A 21,312-nucleotide genomic window follows, 5' to 3' on the forward strand; every position below is an offset into this window, starting at 1 on the left:
AAAAGAGAGGCTAAATCCATAATTCCTGTTAAAGTTTTCATTCGTTTAATTCCCAACAAATTGTGGGTTATGAATATTTCCCACTATTGTGAGACAGAAATGAGTAAAGAAGTCCCAAGTTGCTTGCATTGCTTTCTCAAGGTAATACTGAGGAATCCATTGTATCTATTAAGCATTTCTGTCTCCTGGGGAAACAGCCCCTGCAAGAGCAGAGGTGTTTTAACCAAACACATACAACAGGGAAACAGCACTGATTGGAAAGTATTCTCTCTGACAAGCCTTCTGGTGCATTTATCGGTTTTATACTGCACATTTATAATGGTTTCAAAGCCCTTAGACAACCCACTGTTGTGCGATGATGCAACAGATTGCAGAATGGTAATTTGTTTTCCATGTGGGCTGCCCATTGAAAAACAGGATATTGTGAAATGCTGCATATACTATATGAAGTTTTGTGAACTATGAAACTGTTTAATAGTTCAGCTGTGAGGTAATGTGAAGTGTTGCAGTTGTGTGTGTGTGAATATTGCAGTGTGCTTGGTCATCATGATGGATAAGTGAGGGAAGTAGGCATAGGGGTGGAGCGTGGGGAGGATACCGACCATGCAAATAAAGCTGTACTAGACTCATGTTTAATTCAAGAAATCTTATATGCAATGCGACAATATAGTAAAACTCAAAGAAAATATTAAGATCATTTGCTCCAGTCAAATGAGTTATTGGTTTTCAGTGAGATATATGGGGGATATGGTTCTTTAAAAGTGGCCATTCAGGAGGATGCACGGCACCTTATGTGCTGTCGAAGGCTTTGGAGTAATCCAATACACCCTGACCTTTCCTCCCGACACAATTGACAGTAGCAATCATATAACCCTGAGGAAATCAGATCAGCTCATTCATGAGCTGAGAGGCTCCTTGAGTTTCCCTACATAAAGGCTAAGAATCCATACACATGAATGCAAACTTACACTACTCAAGTGTTCAGAGGACGTGGAGACAGCATATACCATAGACCAGTAGAACGATCGGTAACACTTTATAATAACTACACACATCAATTCATCATTTATTGAGCCTTTGTTACTTATTAGTTAATGGTTTGTTCATCATTAGTAATTTCTTGTTCATACATAATTTATCATCAGTAAAGCATTTGTTCACACAATTATAAATGGTTTGTTCATAGTAAATAAGCCTATCCAAAAAATATGTTTGTAAGTACATGATTTATACTTAATAAGTAATGAAACAACCACATTTTTTATTATAAACCAGTTGCAAACTATTACAAAATGCTTTGTTCATCATTTGTAAAGCATTGTTCCTATGTTAATTCTCATAAATAAAGTATTTGTACACACAGTTATAAATGGTTTGGTCATAGTAAATAAGCCTATATCTAAAATATGTTTATGAATTATTGGTAATACTTAATAAATTCTGCAATAATATTTTGTTGATGAAGTAATATTTCTATTTGTGAACAAATGCTTTACTGATGATAAATTAGAAATTACTAATGATGATCAAACCATTAACTAATAAGTAACGAAGGCTTAATAAATGATGAATTGTGTGTAGTTATTATAAAGTGTTACCGAACGATCTAATGAAGCAGAATGCATTGATTAATGCCTTATTTCCAGGCACTGCCATTTTCAGAGCATATTTGCAGGGTTTCTTCTGAAGAAGGAAAAGATTGAAGGGAGCAGAGAGCCTTTAATAGCAGAAGCGGATTGTTGCAGCCCATCTCAGAGAGGCAGGCTCCAGGGGGACAAACTGCCTGTGGCTGATTTAACTTTGGTTTGGTGTGTCCATCTGTGGACAGCCAGATGGTGTTAGAAGACCTGTAGGCAACTGCCTCAGTCCCACCTATGAGGAGAACGCAATCACAATCACAATCACAATCAGTGGCAGCTTCCCTTCACCCTCATGCAAGCTCCTCACGCAAAAATACACACACACACACACACACACACACACACACACACACACACACACACACACACACACACACACACACACACTCATCTATAAGACTCAGAAATCAGAAAAATCAGTTACTGTATTCAGTATAACTGGGAGAAGGCAAGTCATATCTGAGAAGCATTGTGATGAGAGGTATTGCCAGCCGCGATGCCAGTCAAACAGGCTTTTCTTTATCCCCAGCATCTTAAAAAAATCTGATATCTGTTAATATGTGGTATAGCGAGCAATAAGGCAATCATTGAAGACGAACCATTACAAGATTTCTCCACAGAAAACACAGCACATGATTATAAGATGTTTTCCTCAATGTTACCTGCAGTGAATGAAAACACCCTCTAGGGCCAGTTCAATGTTTGCGCTGTGTCTGTTTCTTTTTGGCTTTATAAAATCTGTAGCCTACAACCAGATGACGAGGATTGCTGACACAAATACCACTGTACCCCAGTGTACAAAGACGATACACACTATAATTTTAGTTGACAGACCAGAATTTAGCAATAATAAAACTAATCAGTTCAATATTGAGCGTATTACACCTCAGTGTAGCCAACACACCAAACAATGCTGCCAAAGAGGATTAAGATACTGGTGTGAGGTGTTCTATATGGCATCTGCCAGCCATGCGGGTGTGAGTCTGAATCCTGATGTCAGGCTGATAACTGCACGTCCCCACAACTGGAAATAAAACCTATTCGGGGGGGATTAACAGACTTGTTTAAGCCCGTATGGGCAACCTGTTATTGAATAAAGCCTGGGCTGCTATGGCGCAGTTCCCAGGAAGATGTAAACCCTGGCAGGCAAAGAGCCAGGGAGGCAATATAACTCTGTGTGGTATCTCTAAAAGAATGTGATGCCTCAAACACATTCAATAAAATCTCACTATCTGATTCTCACAAAATAGCTTCTGTTGGCCCGGTGATAATAGATCTGGCAAGCTTTTAATTGGCTTTAGATAGGTTAAAATTATATCGCTACCTGTTGCCTCTTAATCAGCATGGCTTTGGAGATGCCGTCTGCTCAAACTCCCTCGTAATGTTTATGTTTCTCAGGAAAGTAGTCATGTGGCTGCGTTTTTAACGTTTTTGGGTAAGTTAGAACTCAGCTGAACATCCAAGCAGCTGTGCTAAGACTGGGCCCTAGGGGGTCGTCGCCCCTATGGGGAAACCATAAGACATGGACACAGCCAGACATGGACACGACCGTGGAGTCCTCCCATCCCTCTGGGGCGCCAGAACGAGCAAGAGTCCTGGCCATGACACTCCATCAAAGCCAGCATTCATCAGTCCATGGAGACAGACAGAGAGAGGGGGGGGGGAAGAAAGACAGAGCAAGAGAGAAGAGGGAGAGAGAGAGAGGGGTGGAGCGAGAAAAAGAGGGAGAGAGAAGGAAAGAGAGAGGGAGTGGTAGAAGGATTCAGACCCATGGAGAGCTTGCACTTCCTGGCAGGAGGTTATCTCATAAAGGGAAGTGGTGTGGGGAGGGTAAGTGAGCTCACAGTAGGCGGGTAGGAGGGTTTGGTCCCTGGAATGTAGACTGCAGCCCGGACAAGCAGACTGATGGTCACCTTCTCTCTCTCTCTCTCTCTCTCTCTCTCACTCACTTGCTTGCTTGCTCGCTTGTACTCTCACTCAGCCCCCCCCCCTCTCTCTCACACACACACACACACACACACACACACACACACACACACACACACACACACACACACACACACACACACACAGTCCTTTGGTGACATAATGTCCCTGAGGTTCAGGAGATAAGTGAATCATAGCCCACTAAGTTGTCATCACAGGTCCCATGGGGAGATGCAGTTTAGCCGGCAACCAAATGTCCCTGCTGACATACATCAACAGGCACGTCACAGAGAAGGGAGGCAGAGGGAGGACTTGATGGAAATGGACTTTGAGTGCACTGATGTGATATTCATAGTGTACTACATAGCATTTACGTATTGTTTTGATTCTGCCTTCTCATTGGCTGGCGTGGGATGGAGATGCACCATATGAGCCCAGTGGAAGTTTTACTAACTAGTCAAGTTTTGTTTGTTTGTTTGTTTAGTATCATTACATTACGTGTACCACCACACACCCCGCTCACAAGCGAACGCACACACACACACACACAGACACATAAATCACACACACACATGCAGGCAAGGGGATGGAGTAGGAGATGGAGACAAATTGACAAACGTGATTTAGTGTATTTTTGTGGAGAAAATGTGCAGGACTGAGCGGCGATCATATTTTGTACCATTTTGTGTTAAATGCTCCAAATGTAAAGCACTTTGCGCTGCATTCTGTGTATAAAATGTGCTATACACATACACCTTATTATTATTATTATTAGTATCATTATTATCATTATTATTATTATTATTATTAGTTTTAGGCATTGTATTGAAATGACTGTCAGATTCTGGGCCTACTTTTTTCATGTGATTCAACAGATAACCCAGAAGTCAATCTTACAGAGGTCTTATTACGGTATTGCCTGATTCACTGATTTTGTACATCAGAATCAGAATCAGAATCAGAATTAGTTTTATTGGCCAAGTATACTTACGTACACAAGGAATTTGACTTCAGTAGGTGTTAACTCTCTATACATTCAACAAATAGACATGTAGTAGTAATAAATAGAATGTACTGTAGTAGTTGCTTTTTCAAAAATGTTTTGTAAAAGTTGTGTACATTTCACAGTATGCAACACCAAACAGAGAGTTCTAGTGCTTATGGCATGATTGTAGAGTTTAAAAAATGAAGAATGCAGGGTACGCACATCCAAAACTTTTTGAGGTGCTCGATCATAACTTTACTGAAGATAAAAATCAAAAGACAGATCTGCACACTGTTAAACACTCCCATCCAGCAACGTTTTGAAATGTTTCAGGCATTGTAAGTAAAATCCTTTTTTTACTGACAATGCTTGACAAAGATCTATAAGATCGAAACGCTGCTGAATAAAGTTTATGGGAGTATCTAACAGTGTGTAAATCTTTCTTTTGATTGAGTGGGCCTTCTTCCAGTGGGTGATACCAGGATTTAACTGAAGGCTCCACTGATTCATTCAGCATAATTTTATAGCAATATAGAAACCACAGAAATAGCTATTGTGTTCGCTTGCATGTGTGGTGGAAGTTGATAATTAGGAAGGATTCTGAAATGTTATTTTGAGACAGGTTTTGGAGGGCAGAGAAGAAGACACACACACACACACACACACACACACACACACACACACACCCACACCCCCCAATACATAGAGATGGTGAGTGACTCATTGGTTGAAGTAGACCATTTGTCTGCCCAATTGGAGTCAACTGTCACTTTCTGGCAGCAAGAGTGTGTATTTACAGCAGTTGTCTGGCAAGCTGCTAAAAGCCAAGCGCCCATCTCCCTTTCAGCACCTCTCCACCGCACTCCTGTAAACCCTGTGGGATTTCTAGCTCTTCACCTACAGCGTATGCTCTCCACAGAGAGGAGACTACTCACAGTCCAGACTCTGCCATTTACATATGCTCACTCCAACATTTGCTGTTACAGCTGTTCAAAGAGCAACATAGGTATTTCACACTCACATTATGCTAATCCACACATGTCAGAGAACAGGTGTGCGCTGCGCAACTCCCCTATTCAAATATTACCTCCGCTTATGATCAGACAGGAGATATGTGAACACACACTCTGGACTGACCACCACATGTTCCCAGACTACTGTTTATCAAACATGCCAAGCACTTCAACGTTTTATGCTCACCAAACATGGTTATTTACACCTCATCATATTCAAACACAGATTTAATTCTGTTACTAAATCGACGCTCTTTAATTATGCAAAACAGATGTATGAGTAGCAAACAATCAAACATGACTGAATGAGCACATTATGTGAGTCTGATTTGTCGTTTGGAGATCTATTCAATATAACCAAAGTAGGCATGGTGGTTCCCTCGGTGGACTGGCCGTGAACAGACCGCCACTGTTAGACACGTTGCATTGAGTCCCTGCTGCTCTCTCCGGTGGGGAAGGTCATTTCATTTACACTGCTCCAGGCTTTGGCTATTGTAATGGATGGGATGAGGATCAGGAGATGTCCACTGGGACTGAGAGAGAGAGAGCGGCAGAGAGAGGGAGAGAGAGATGGGCAGAGAGAAAGAGAGAGATGGTCAGAGAGAGAGAGACCCAGCTATCTCTGTTCCACATACACTCACACTCACACACACACACACACAGACACACACATTGGCTGTCATGACAGTGACATGCTGCACATCAACTGCAAATGAAGGAGCAGGCGTGCTAATATGACAGTAAAGGAGAGAGAGAGGCAGAGACAGAGAGCATATTGTGTGCTCACAGACTCATTATAGCTTATCATGATAAAAACGCAAGTGCACTGATGCATGCTAAATCACACACACACACACACACACACACACACACACACACACGCACGCACGCACGCACACGCACACGCACACGCACACGCACACGCACCCGCACACACACACACGGCACACACACACACACACATGCATTCTTAATCTCATATGAAAAGTACACATACAGAAATGTCTGTTGGTGAAATAACATAAACACACACACAAACAATACAAGCATACAACAGCTACATGTAAGAGTACTTTGCAGAAAGGAGGAAAAATGATGACACACACACACACACACAACACACACACACACACACACACACACACACACACACACACACACACTGCTGACGTGCACTGCAGCATGCCACGCTCCGAGCACTTTGAGGTAGCCTACAATTACAAACTCTCTGACGCCAAGCCAAGCATCAACTGTGACCGTGACAAATGTGGTGTCACTGTTTTGTGGCACCACAAAACAACAGCAATCTGGGCAGCCCTGCATTCTGACACCATCTTTGAAACCGGAGAGTCTTCTGCGGCAACGCGGCGAGCATTCACTATTGGTTCCACCCTCCCCATGCGTACCTACCCACCTGCAGCCCTATCTGCACACTTGCAGTGCAAAGCATGGCGTGGGACCAAGAACACGGAGAGGAAGATAGATGCGTGCATCCTCCGCATTGAGCAGTTAAGATCTTAAATGCCATTAGAGCTTTGAGTATCGTATCAATCCAGCCAATTAGTCTGTCCTCTGGAGTGGAGAACCTGCCCTGTGGCCTTCCAAGCACCGAAGGAGTAAATAGTCTTGGAGGGATGCAAGGAATAAGATAAACACATGCGGGGGGGGGGGGGGGGGACGGACAGTGTAAGGACAAAGCCGCAGTATCTATCAGACGTTCAGAGCACCCTAGTTTTTCATTCGCCCTAATTGAGCGAGCTCGGTGAGGAAAAAGACTATGGAGCCTTGGCCAATCTATTTGTCACTGCCTGTGTCTCTCCCCGAGGCTCACCCCCACTCTCTCTGGTCTCATACACAATCTTACAAATTTCCAAGTGCTCCTGAACTATATCTCCTTTGGCACAGAGATGCCAAGTGTTGGCGTCATGACAAAAGGAGAGGAAAGATGCCTTGTTTATCTCAAAGTCATTAAACCTATCGCAGGGCATCAGAGTGACTGACAAAAAAAGCATCCATTTTAATCAGTGCCAGCAATATTGAGACATCAGTTCAATCCATGTCACCTCCACTAATAGCATGGGATTTGATTTTCCTCCCGCCTCAACCCTCACACTGGAATGAATAATGAATGTACTTGACACGCTTCAATCGGATCCATATTCTACTAGAAAATGTGGGCTAATGTTTATGTGTACAACATAATATTGCATGAAACCTAAGTGTATAATATTATAGTGTATACTAAGTGTAACTATAGTTAATACTAAGTGTGTTGTATTTTTACCCTTAAGTTTTCTAGAAGCTGTGCTGAGTCCAAGGTCATACCTTGTCAGTGACGGATGGCTTTGCTATCAAAGGCTTATTGTCAAACGCAATTTGCAGAGGATGTGAAGGTCTTCAAATTTCCCCCAAATGTCTTACATGATATATTGTGTGACTGTTTTTGGCTAAATAAACTTGAGAAGAACCTTCAAAGTATCAGACTCTTTCACCGAAGATTGTTATATCACTGACCAGGACCTCTGCATCATTAATCTGTGCGATCCTCAAAAGTGTGAGTTTACTTGTGTCTAGTTGTATTCTCCTAAGCTAGTGTTGCCAAATCGTTCTATTACACAATATCTATATAATAGAGGTTCTGCAGATGTTATGTCTAGACATGCTATTTGATCATGAACTACCCATGTCAGCATCAGTCCTAGGACAGTAACCACGAAAGCTTACACAGGAAAATAAAAAAATCCACAGTCCAATGAAAAAACAGAAAAATAAATCCACATTGCACTGTGCCAACAACTCTGAGCTCAGAGCTAACCGAGTCTGATTGCCACAATGCATTGCAGAGATGACATTGACACATTCACCTGATCAGCAAGGCAATCACCGAGGTATCTGGTACCAGGCCCTCGCGGCTACCCTCATTACCAATGCGGCGGTACAACCACACTGCAATATTCATGGTGGTTTCGAGGGGGAAAATCGATGGGCGCGCTCGTAGATTGCGGGCGATTTCATGCTAATCCAGGCCCATTTCCACTGCTCGGCGCGTCTCCCTAATTAAAACCGGAGATGTGTTTTCTCTGTCCCGTCTGTCTACCTTCTGTGGCCGTGTCCTGCTGTGCTTGGGGAGCCACGGGAGGAAAGGCGCTGAAGCCAATTACATTAGCATCAATTTACTAGCATGGCACAGGACAGCTGTGCCTCACCCCCACACATCAGCCTAATAATTCACTGAAAACAATGAATTTGCCCATAACTGTCGCTCCTGCCTTTGTGCGCTCATGACGGCTCCTGACTTTGTGAATGAGTGATTGCATGTGTGGTCATGTACTGCTTTCATTTGGTGCCCCCCCCACACCACCACCACCACCACTACCGTGGAAGAGTAATGGTAATGCACTGTCATGTTATGCAGATTGCATGGGCTGCCGGCCACACAAATGTGGGATCACAGATCACTTACAGACACACACACACACACACACATACATAGAGAGAGAGAGAGAGAGAGACACACACCGAGATAGAGAGAGAGACAGAGAAAGAGACACACACACACACACACACACAGACAGAGAGAGGGAGAGAGACACACACACACACACACACAGAATCTTCTGCGACCCCCCTTTGCATAAGAAGCAGGGGAAGATGAATCACACCAGCACCCCATCTCCTAGTAACCGTGGCATCAAGGAAACGGCAGGGGAGGACTAAAATATCAAGTCGGACCTTTTTAGTGTCTTTCCCACACAGTGGGCATGTACCTTATATGTTCTCGTCCATTTACCCCACCATCCATACACCCCTTGCTGAGTAAATGCCAGGTGAGAGAGATTGCCTAGATCTCTACCTTTTCATTGCATCACCGTGCAGGATGGCCAGGCCTTTAGAGGTTGCCACGATTTCCCAGCATGCAAGAGCCCATGCTGCTTTTCACAGGGAGCGTCTGGAGGTGAGGGACCCCTCCAAGCTGTCAGTGGCCGGCGAGAGAGCGGCAATGGCCCCCCCAAAGAAGGCGCCGAGAGAGATCCAACGGCCATCTGGAGATGGGAGGCCACAGACTACTGCTGGGAGGCGGGTCGCGGAGCCACTTAGTGACAGGCCTGTCTAACTTCAGGAAGTCACAGATTTCTGGAACAGAGGGGCTGTCTGAACCTCTCTGCTTCATGGTATTTAAATGTCACAATTTATGAAAGACCTTCCTCCACACCCTCTTCAAACAGCACTGTTTGCGGCAGTGTTAGCTTTTCAAACATGGGATGAATATGGTGTGTTTAAATAAGGCACACAGCATACGGTTCGGTTCGAGTTTGTTTTGCTCTGATATTCTGCTTTTACGGTCTCCACTAAATGTGACTTATTTTTACCGTCACTGGTTAGTAATGAGGTTATAACACTCAAATGGAAACTGGATAAATTAAAGGCAAATATGGCTGTAAAAGGTAGACATTTATGACATATTACAGTATATGACTATATCTATACTATCATATAATATAATATCCTAATACAACATTATATCATATTATATTGATTATTGGCTGTGTTGATCATAACATTAGTCAAATAACTAAACCTATGTAAACGAGTTCCAGCTTAAGAAATGTGGCTGTGCTAATGTAGCAGCCATTCAGCATAACTTGGAAGTTCTGATAGTGATGGTGATATGAATGTCCAAGTGGGTGGTCTTGGTGAACTTAACAAACCGGATCTTTTCAGAATGCGAAGTCAAGATAAGTCGACCTGTGCTGCAGGGATGAAAGTGGATGCTATCGGTTTACTGAAAGCTCAACGGAGTGTTGGCCGTGGGCTCCTGTTTAGCATACCCGCGTGTTTACAGCTTTCAATAAATGATCCAGGCATCCAGAAGACGCAAAAGAGAAACGTTCTAGGAGCGTTTCGCCAGCGGTGTGTATTATAATTGCATATGTTGTTTTTTTTCATATGAAGGTATTTGTCAGAGAAATCAATATGTTTATAGATCTGTTTGCTTAAACACTGAGTCCTGCATTAGTATTCACAGCCTCCCACCCACAGGAGGAATGTGTGAAGAGAACTCACTGAAGAGAATTGAAACTTCTCAAACCTTCTCATTAAATTGTTTGTGTTTGTTGTGTTATGTGGATGTGTATTTACATCTCTAATGCCACGCGGTGCAGCAGTGGAAATAAATCTGATATACTCCGAGTCAGAACAAAGACACACGCTCCCATTGGTCGGTGCGCCTGAACGCTCTCTCGGCCTGCGTGGAAAGCTTTGCCCACGGTCTCCAGGGCCTGAGTGGTGCAGCTTGTTTGACCTTTGTAATATCATCATGTTGGTCTGAGCGGCCGCCAGGCAAAAAAGTCACAGACATGCGCTGGCAACAAAAGCACACATATACAAGGCTCACCACCCCATATATACAAGAGGTGAAATCAACACCCACGCTGCCATCATTTGCATGACTTTTATGTCACTCAGAGACACTCTAGCTCTGGACACACACATACACACACACACAGGCACACACAGACACACACACACACACACACACACACAGACACACACACACTTTCTTGCTTTCTCAGATATTCTGGAATTGCACTTTGCTTAGAGCAGTGACCTGAACAGGGGGTGTTAGAAGCCCATTTTGAGAAGCATCACCTTTGGGCAAGCTTTAATTGAAATGATATGCTGAGACTAAACATCGGCCGTGAGAGACCTGCTGACTGCACGGTTTTATTTTCAACCTGAAGTCAGCTGTTGCTTTGCATGCTAAGTTTTTACCAGCAGACAAAGCCTATGAATAGGGTCAAAATCTCTCCATTCACTCTATTTTTTTCTATGTACTTATTTATGTATGCATGAATGTGTGTGTGTGTGTGTGTGTGTGTGTGAGAGAGAGAGAGACAGAGAAGAGGGGGCAGTGCTTGCAGGGAGTATGTGCATAAGATCTTCATCATCTTCATCATCTGCTTACAAGACATAGTTTGCATGCATATGCTTCACTATGGGCTATATTTTGGGTCACCAGCGCATGGCGTAAAGTTCGTTATTCACCGGCGCAAAGTTGAATTCGTTATTTTGCACGTTTATTTTTTAAGCATTGCGCCCAGGGGTGTGGCAATTAACAACCTAGGGAGGGACCTGGCGCATTGTCTAAAAATCGCTATCATACACCACCTAAACCTGGTCAGAAGTCAATGGCGAGTTGTTCATATGCTATTTTAAGAGCGCATGTCAACAGTCATATTGGCAGGTGCACACCATCCTTCTATCATTCTTGAACGCACACCAGCGCACGTCCATGCAAAGCATTACAAATTGCACGATTACAATGGGAAACATAATTAGAATAAAGATATTACGAAATACTGTACATCTCATGATGAGTATTTATTCACCATCATTTGCCAATTGGTAATGACGGTTAAAAGTGATTAGGGGAGAGGCGAGAGACATGTATGGAGCACAGCTGAAGACGCACTGTCACGAGATATAAGCAACTCCTCTGCAGGATAAATGTTGTTTTATTCAGTCATTTGAGCAACATTAGGGTAAGTGTTGCTTTTTCCAGCCTATGTTTTCGATGGTAACCCATTGTCAGTCAATAGTGAAAGTAACTGCATATAACTGTCTTGTCGTTGACTGACTCCTTGGTGAAGTTAGTTTCACTTTGCCAATGAGTTCAAATAATAGACGAGTGCAAATGCGTGAAGGCTATGCTAGGTTTTAGTAAAGCATGGTTTAAGAATGACTATTCCATAGGGTCTCGCAAGCAGCCTCCTTCAAATGCGCCGTTGAATGCCAAAATACCGATGCATTTATTTGACATATCGCGCGTTGCGCCGTTAAAGGGAATGACAGATGTCATTCTCATTGGTTTAAAATGATGTTACGCCCCAAACACACCCATATGACTGATTAAAAGACCTAGGAACACCTTGTTACGCCATGCGCTCCACTTTTGAGAACGAAAACCCTCCCAATGTGAACTGGACATCCTACTAAATTTGAATAGACTTTTGACGAGTGACGATGCACTTTAGAATGTCATGATAGGGCCCTATGTATGTGACATACTGTAATAGATATCATAGCAATCATGCAGTGGAGAACCACAATGTGCTTTACAATAGAACAACTTTGTCCAGCAACATCTCCGTATACTAACACTCAATTCCCAAGACTCAATTAGTTGTGCAACTCAATTTACTGCTAGAAACCTAATCCTTCTTTGAAAATGTAGCTCGCCATAAAACGAAAATACAGCCCTCTATAAATGAAATGTGCAATTTTGCCATGCTGTTGAACTTGGAAAACACTTTTTATTATTATTTATTATTAAAACACAGTTTATTAACCCGCTGAACCAATTACTGGGAAAATCTAAGCATCATTTAAAAAGTAACAGATTTTTGTGTGGTGTATAGCAATTCTTCTAATTCGATTAGATTCACCTCAAATGCTTTGGAAATGTTGAAAGCACACTTATGCAAAACATAAAGCAAACTTAATGTATTCAAACATGTTGAAGTCCTTCCTTAAAAAAAAAAGATAAGATAATCCATCCTTAAAATTCTAAAAAGCCCTGTGTGTGGATGTTTATCTTGTTATTATTGTAATGATAGTAATAACCATATGGATTCTGTGCATCCATAATTTAAAATGTTGACAGACACATTCTCAGTTATTCACCACATTATTGCTAGCTTCACTAACAAAAAGAACTAAGACATCCAGTTCAAAATGCAGCTAGAAATGTTTAACAAAAGGGCAGATTAATTTCCATGAGGAGAGAGTGAAATTAATTTCATGATGATCTCATTATCGTCAGCTGCATAATATCATTGTAGCTCATTTTTTACCATCCTTTATTCATTGTCTTCATTGCGATTTTATAAAAAGACATTGGTTATACACCTGTGGGCGCTTCTAATACGTGTAGAACTTCAACATTTAAACAGCCTTTGTAAAAACACACTGCCATTTTTGCAGTGTGTTCCTTGAATGTTCCTTTTCATATCACCATAAGAACATTCCAGAACATTTGGTTCTTCAAGCCTGCCACTTGCATAGCACTGCCAAACTAAACACTATGTTTAAATCACTTTCCTTCCTACCAGAGTACTGCACTGCAATGAGTAAACAGACTAACATCCCCCTATAGTAGCTTTCAGAAGCCTTGATTAAGTATTTTATCTCAGTCTCAACCTCAGGCCTCTCAGTGATGCTTTTAAAAAGGGAGGGGTAATGATTCTCATCTCAGAATGCTGTTTGCTTTTCATTTTAAAGACTACCCCAAACTGCTCTGTTTGTTTGCTGGAACTTGTCTAATCTGAGAAAGATGATATGACCTTAGATGTCTAGAGCGGTTTGCATGTTATCAGGTGGGGGTATTGATCTATCTGTCAGAGGTGGAAGCAGCAGATCATTAGATAGCGTGGAGATGTTCGACTTTCCAAAGTCCAGGTAATCCATCTACTTAATCCTCTGGTGCAAGCTATTTCATGCATTTGGCTTTTAAAGATTTGAAATGTTGTCTTTTGTTTCCCTGAGGACCACCCTTCCTATTTTTACCTCCAGATAGAAGCTGTATGTTCATAATGAAAGAGCTCATATCTGACATTACATTAATATGCATGACAGTACATAGCAAAATATGATATTAATGTTGTATATGAAAGATTAAGGGGACAATTTGAAATGCATCGCTTAATTTTGTAGTTTAAGGTATGCATCAATTCTTTTCATATATTCATTGTGCGGAGGATGCTAAATATCCTGTTGAGGATGAAAATGCACGATGCATCTCTAACTGAATGAAAAATCACTAAATATTGACAGAATGGTCTCAATAATTCACTTCCGATTTGCATTTCACTGATGTCAATCCCTCCACCACAGTCTTCCACTCACTTTGTGTCATTGCCTTACACAACCAGACATGGCAGGAGGGAAAAAAAAATAACACAAAAACACCAGGGAAGAGAGAGGAACAACATCAGAAACTATTTAAATATGCCCATTAGTTTGTTTGTGTGTCAAGCTTTTTTATAATTTGTAACGGATTGATTAATTATGCATCCATAGAAGTATCCCCAATGTGGTTAATGGCTCTGATGGTGTCTGTCCCTCTTTCTGCATTGCAACCCCTTCCCTCTCTCTCTCTCTGTCTCTCTCTCTGTCTCTGTCTCTCTCTCTCACACACACACACACACACACACCCCAGTCTCCCTTGGGCTCCTAGCACTTCGCTAGCCTGAGATCAATTAGACCTGTGTGTCGTACCGGCGGCTGGCTGGGGGCTAATTAATTGTGCTGTCACTGAGGTGTGATCCAGCAACCACTGAAGGCCGAGTCCAAACCGCGGAGACATGCCGCGCGGCTCAGCCAGGAATTCCCACCACTCAACACGTGGCCAAGCAGCCGGCACCTGCAAGACCTCAGCAGAGGAGAGGGATGTCAATCACTTGCCACATGTAATTGAGCTCACTTCTCAGGGCTGGCACATGTCACTGCGGTGAAGCCTGGGTGGAATGCATGTTTGAAAGCTGTTCAAATTCGGGTATCTCAACTGAGCCATTTGTGCAAAAGTGATTGTGTGAATGTCATGAATTGAGTGGGACTCACGCAAAGTGCTTTATTCATTACTGAATGATTGCAGCTTTTCTGGACTTACTGTGCTTTCCAAAAAATCAGGAGGAAAAAACATTTCTAAATTGAAATTGAACTGCTTGACTGAGCTTTAAATATCATGGCAAAAGGTTGTACAAAGCTATACATCATTGCCTGTGCAATGGCAAATGGCACTGTTGATTTGCCAAAACTAATTAAGTCATACTAATTATGGGAACATAAAAACTGTTAAAATGGAAACAGCTTACAGAGCGCACATGCACTTCCCCCAGATCTTATATTAAAATTCTGGTTGTACGAAAGGGTCGAAGATCTTTCAGAAATGTGGCCTCCAATTAACTATCAATACAGCCTAAAGTTATATTGGTAAATGTTAATGTGAAATATTAGGTGTAAAACATCTATCATTTTCTTGTTTTAAGGTGGATCTAGGTCTCTACGAAGGACTCTGAGGATTAAGTGTCTTCTTTGTGAAAGTTGTATTGAAAAAGAAAAGCAACATCTTGCTTATAATTGCTGTTGGATATTAAGAGAAGGGAGAGAGTGCCAGGAGGGATTTTAGCAGCTTGTCTTCTGTAGACTTTGCAGGATAAGAAGAATAGCTGTGAGGAGGGAGAAAGAATCAATGGGAAGTTTCTAATCCGGGCCCACTGAGAATCGCATGGTTGGAACTTCCTGTGTGTTTTGTTCGTATGTGGGCCGATTGGGTAACACATCCTTAGTTTCCAGAGCACCCTAGTTGTCCCTCACTGTCACACAGTCAAAAGTGACTGATCGTCTTCCAGCGTCTCAAAATAAGAACTAGGCCATCTCGGCTTTTTGCTCCTTTTCTTACTATTTCTTTTGCAGCTGTTTACTGGGTAAAACTGTCACACTGTAGAAAAATCTAACCTTCTGTATAATGCAAGAGTGAACATTCTGTTTGGGTGGGTTCAAAGATGAGTACCTTAGTTGGTATCAGCCAATGTTGTGTATCAGAGTAACTGAAAAAAGGAGACCATTGCTTAGAAGCACATGGCTTTGCCACATACTGACATAGACACACAAAGGCAAAGAACAAGAAAACAAAGGCAAAGAAACTTACCTCATAACACATGCAAAATAACTATAACATTTGGTGTGCTCCCCTTGTCCACAGTGTCAAATGGCCGACCTCCTTCACTAAAACAACAGCTTTTTGTAATTAATTATTCATTTTAAACCTCAAATAGGTTTTTCATGAGGAGCCGTCTGTTTTCGTCAGACTATACATTTTTTCGATGGTAAATAGGCTTGGTTGTTGTCAGCTGTGGAAAAATTCCCTACCTATAGTATAACACCCCTCCTGTCTACATCTAAATTACCATAAATATCTAAACCATATCATCAACAGCCTTTCACCATAAATGCAGACTACACCTTGAACACCATGGGCCCTATCATGACATTCTAAAGTGCATCGTCACTCGTCAAAAGTCTATTCAAATTTAGTAGGATGTCCAGTTCACATTGGGAGGAGTTTCGCTATCAAAAGTGGAGCGCATGGCGTAACAAGGTGTTCCTAGGTTTTTTAATCAGTCATATGGGTGTGTTTGGGGCGTAACATCATTTTAAACCAATGAGAATGACATCTGTCATTCCCTTTAACGGCGCAACGCGCCATATGTCAAATAAATGCATCGGTATTTAGGCATTCAAAGGCGCATTTGAAGGAGGCTGCTTGCGAGACCGTATAGAATAGTCATTCTTAAACCATGCTTTACTAAAACCTAGCATAGCCTTCACGCATTTGCACTCGTCTATTTGAACTCATTGGCAAAGTGAAACTAACTTCACCAAGGAGTCAGTCAACGACAAGACAGTTATATGCAGTTACTTTCACTATTGACTTGACAATGGGTTACCACCGAAAACATAGGCTGGAAAAAGCAACACTTACCCTAATATTGCTCAAATGACTGAATAAAACAACATTTATCCTGCAGAGGAGTTGCTTATATCTCGTGACAGTGCGTCTTCAGCTGTGCTCCATACATGTCTCTCGCCTCTCCCCTAATCACTTTTAACCGTCATTACCAATTTGCAAATGATGGTGAATAACTACTCATCATGAGATGTACAGTATTTCGTAATATCTTTATTCTAATTATGTTTCCCATTGTAATCGTGCAATGTAATGCTTTGCATGGACGTGCGCTGGTGTGCGTTCATGAATGATAGAAGGATGGTGCGTGCACCTGCCAATATGACTGTTGACATGCGCTCTTAAAGGAACCGTATGTAAGAAATGTATTTCAATTAATCATAAAATGGCCCTGATATGTCACTAGACATTAAGAAATCATGTTCATTTCAAATACTTATATCACTGACAACAGTAGTCTGGCCAGGATATTGTCATTTAAAAAGTGAAGTTGCAGCCCTCAACTGATGTTGATGCTGTGTTTAGTCATGTCATGTTGCGTTTTGGTCTGATGCGCCACCCTCTACCTATCTACTAATCACGATGTCAGTAGTGTTTCAGCATGTGGGTTGGCAACCTCGAGTCAGGGGCCAGGGGTAGGGGATACATCGCTCTACAGTAATTTGAAAATGATTGCAGTACCAGTTTTGGCCACAATCTTACATATGGTTCCTTTAAAATAGCATATGAACAACTCGCCATTGACTTCTGACCAGGTTTAGGTGGTGTATGATAGCGATTTTTAGACAATGCGCGAGTCCCCTCCCTAGGTTGTTAATTGCCACACCCCTGGGCGCAATGCTTAAAAAATAAACGTGCAAAATACCGAATTCAACTTTCCGCGGGTGAATAACGAGTATTACGCCATGCGCTGGTGACCCAAAATATAGCCCCATGTCCTGTACATGCACTCTGTGTCACCACTGGCCTGAAACTGCTGCAATAAAATGTCTGGGTCTAAGGCAGTTGATCTGTAACCACTGGTGTAAAACTGCTGGTCTGAAACGGGCTAGTTTAAATCTGCTGGTCTGAAAGAACAGTTGCATATCCATAGCAAGCCAACATGCTGCCTCCTTTCAGCCTAACTGACAAGCAATCGACCACTCAGCCACAGAAGACCGTGGGCAACATTCGAGATGAGGCAAAATGGTGCAGAAGTAGTTTGACAGTTTAGTAAAACTTATCATAATGAATAGGAAACTTGGCAGTTATTGTTTTGGAGCCTGTTTTATTGCAGTTGAACAACGAACTACCTCTTCAACCCAATGCAGCTCCCAATAGGCCAGGGGGTTATGATAAAATGATTGCATTTAACACAGAAACAAATGCAATAAAATGATAGTAATGAACAACAAATTGTATTAACCCTTGTAAGGTGTTCATATTTTTGTTCCCGTGTCTGATGGACCCAGCACATTATTAGGCTTTTAATCAATACTTGAATTTCCCCTAGGGATCAATAAAGTGTCTATCTATCTATCTATCTATCTATCTATCTATCTATCTATCTATCTATCTATCAATACAGCCATAACAATTTATGTAAAATCACATTTATGATCATATGAATGATTTTTGTTTTTTGTGAGAAAGAGAGGAATTCAATTCAAAGAAGTTCAACGAAATTCAACGAGGTGAAAATAGAAACAAGACTTTTGATCACTATTGATTCTTATTTCTTAGAACTTAATCAGAAACAGGTGCAAGTGCTTGGAATGTAACAATTTTGTTACTTTGTGTGGGAATAGCAGGTCCAGAAAGACAACATTCCCGGACACAGACACACACACACACACACACACTCACTCGGGTCCAGTACCCAAACACCATAAATGCAATAATTATGTGTGTGTGTGTGTGTGTGTGTGTCCGGGAATGTTGTCTTTCTGGACCTGCTATTCCCACACAAAGTAACAAAATTGTTACATTCCAAGCACTTGCACCTGTTTCTGATTAAGTTCTAAGAAATAAGAATCAATAGTGATCAAAAGTCTTGTTTCTATTTTCACCTCGTTGAATTTCGAGTGTGTGCAGTCATTGAAAATAAGTTATTTTTTATGTTCTTCACAGAAAACAGAAAATGAGCCAAGGCCAATGAGTCTGAGTTTGAAGAAATAATAAATAGTACTTTTTCTTTTAGCAAACATTGAAAGAAATCAAATGTTGTGACACCAGCTTCGCCGGAGTCCCAGATAGAAGGCAGTGTTTTAGTGCTATAGGCAAAAGAAGGCAGTGTTTTAGTGTCTATGGGAAAAAGCTGTCTATAGCTGTTACAGTGAGTGCAATTAAGCTAAAATGATCATAACAACATGGCCACTACTCCAGTCCTGGGCCTGACGCTGTGTACAGCATCTCTGCTGGAGGGACCAGACTGTTAAATCATTTATCACCAACTGGTCCAGATATGAAGACACATTCAAATGGAGCAGATCCCGCAGTATTTTCAAACAACATCCCAGGATGTTGTGGCCGTTTGAGTGATAATTCTAAACACATTTATAAGACCTCTTTGATGAAGTTGTTACCAAGCTATTAATATCAGTTAAGCCCATTTTGATATTTGTGTTGACAATTTCAGTTCAAGCAAATTGGGCTAAGGCTGCAGGATTAGTTCCTTATGAATTATTGCTGACAAAATGTGTTCTCTTTCGATTTGGACTACTGTATATGCACAAGTAATTCAAATAATGGGATTCAATACAGCAAGCCTATTCTTGACAGTCAAGTAACAGGTAATGATCCTGCTTCTGTTAACCACCCAAATAAACTGAAATAATTAGTAACTAAATGATATGAAGATGCAAAAGAAAAAAAACTTTCACGGAAAAAAAGTAAGTAAACAGAAGAAGCAAATTGCTTAAAAAGCTGTCAGTGATGAGCGGGCCCTGAACACTGTGGCTTTCAGCAGGCAACAGCTTGCAGCCACTGGCCCATGTCAAAGCCTACAGGCCAATGCAGACGGAGCCAATGGGAAAAATCAACACGTGCCAAGCGTGGTAAAACTGGTGTGTCTGGTCTAGGCATTTGGCTAGCTTGCAAAGCGGAAGGGGAGGGAGGAGGAGACAGCACTCGCACAGGATGCTTTCTGAGTTTGTTTGGCTGTGTGTGTGTTGATTTCTCTGAGGGAAACAAGGTCAGGTATCTGAGGAAAACAACATTTGGGCTTTGAGCAGTGGGCTGCTGCAACAAGAGAGGAGTCGTCTCCAGGGCACAATGCAATGATGGCAAACATGAAACACAGAGGAAATATGTACAGATTTTTGTCATTCTCAACTGATTCAATACATGAAGATTGAGGTTTCTAATACTTATGGGAGCCCAAAAGCTATCAGAGTCTGGATATGTTATTGAATCCTGCAATGGTGTGTCTTTGTGGCAGAGAAAGAGCCAGCTTTCTCATGGTCTTTTATCTGTATGCAAAGAGTATAGCTTCCCTTAAGACTGCAATATGCCTGTAGCATATGTCTCTCTGCTCTGTGTATTAGATTCAGTGAACTAGCTGCTCTGGCAGATTTTTGGAGTCAAACTCTAAGACTGTTTTGCATACTGCTTCACTGTAAGAATCTATGGAAAGGTCTTCTCTGAATAACTGTTGGTTTATTCTTTTGAGGTAAACCGCCAATCAAATTCTTTTTTTGTTTATCCTATTTTTGGATCACTCTCTCTCCCTCTCTTTCCCTCTCCCTCTCTTTCCCTCTCTCTATCTCTCTCTCTTTCCTTCTCAGTGCCACACCGTTTCTATCTTTGCACAAACTCAAACACAGACCACCTGCAGAGTTGAAAGGTTCCTGTGTCTGTGTGCCAGTTCATTTGTTCTAGTGTCTGAGTAAGTGTATTTACGTGTGAGAGTATCTCTCTCTCTCTCTTTCTCTCTCTCTCTCTCTCTCTTTGTTTGTATGTGTGTTTGTTGGTTCTCAAATATTCCCTGTCAGATGTGTGAAAAATACAGAAGTGCATTTCAAGTAAGGCAAATTAGGTAAATTAAACCACAAAGTTTTCCCCTTTCCATTTTACACTTCCAAAGGTTAAAGGACACAAACTATACTTATTTTTTCAAGCACTAGTATAATTCCTACTGAAGCAGTTGAACATTAGAATGTTCACTGTTCCAACGTTCATTGGTTTATTAGACTAACAGCGTCAAAAAGCATAGTAGAGAAAATGTTTTGTTATCAAGCCCCT

This window comes from Alosa pseudoharengus, unplaced genomic scaffold (genome assembly GCF_046254945.1).
Source record: "Alosa pseudoharengus isolate Yale_2024_CS ecotype anadromous, Long Island Sound unplaced genomic scaffold, YU_APseudo_1.1 YU_APseudo_1.1_scf_22, whole genome shotgun sequence".
Taxonomy (NCBI): Eukaryota; Metazoa; Chordata; class Actinopteri; order Clupeiformes; family Clupeidae; genus Alosa; species Alosa pseudoharengus.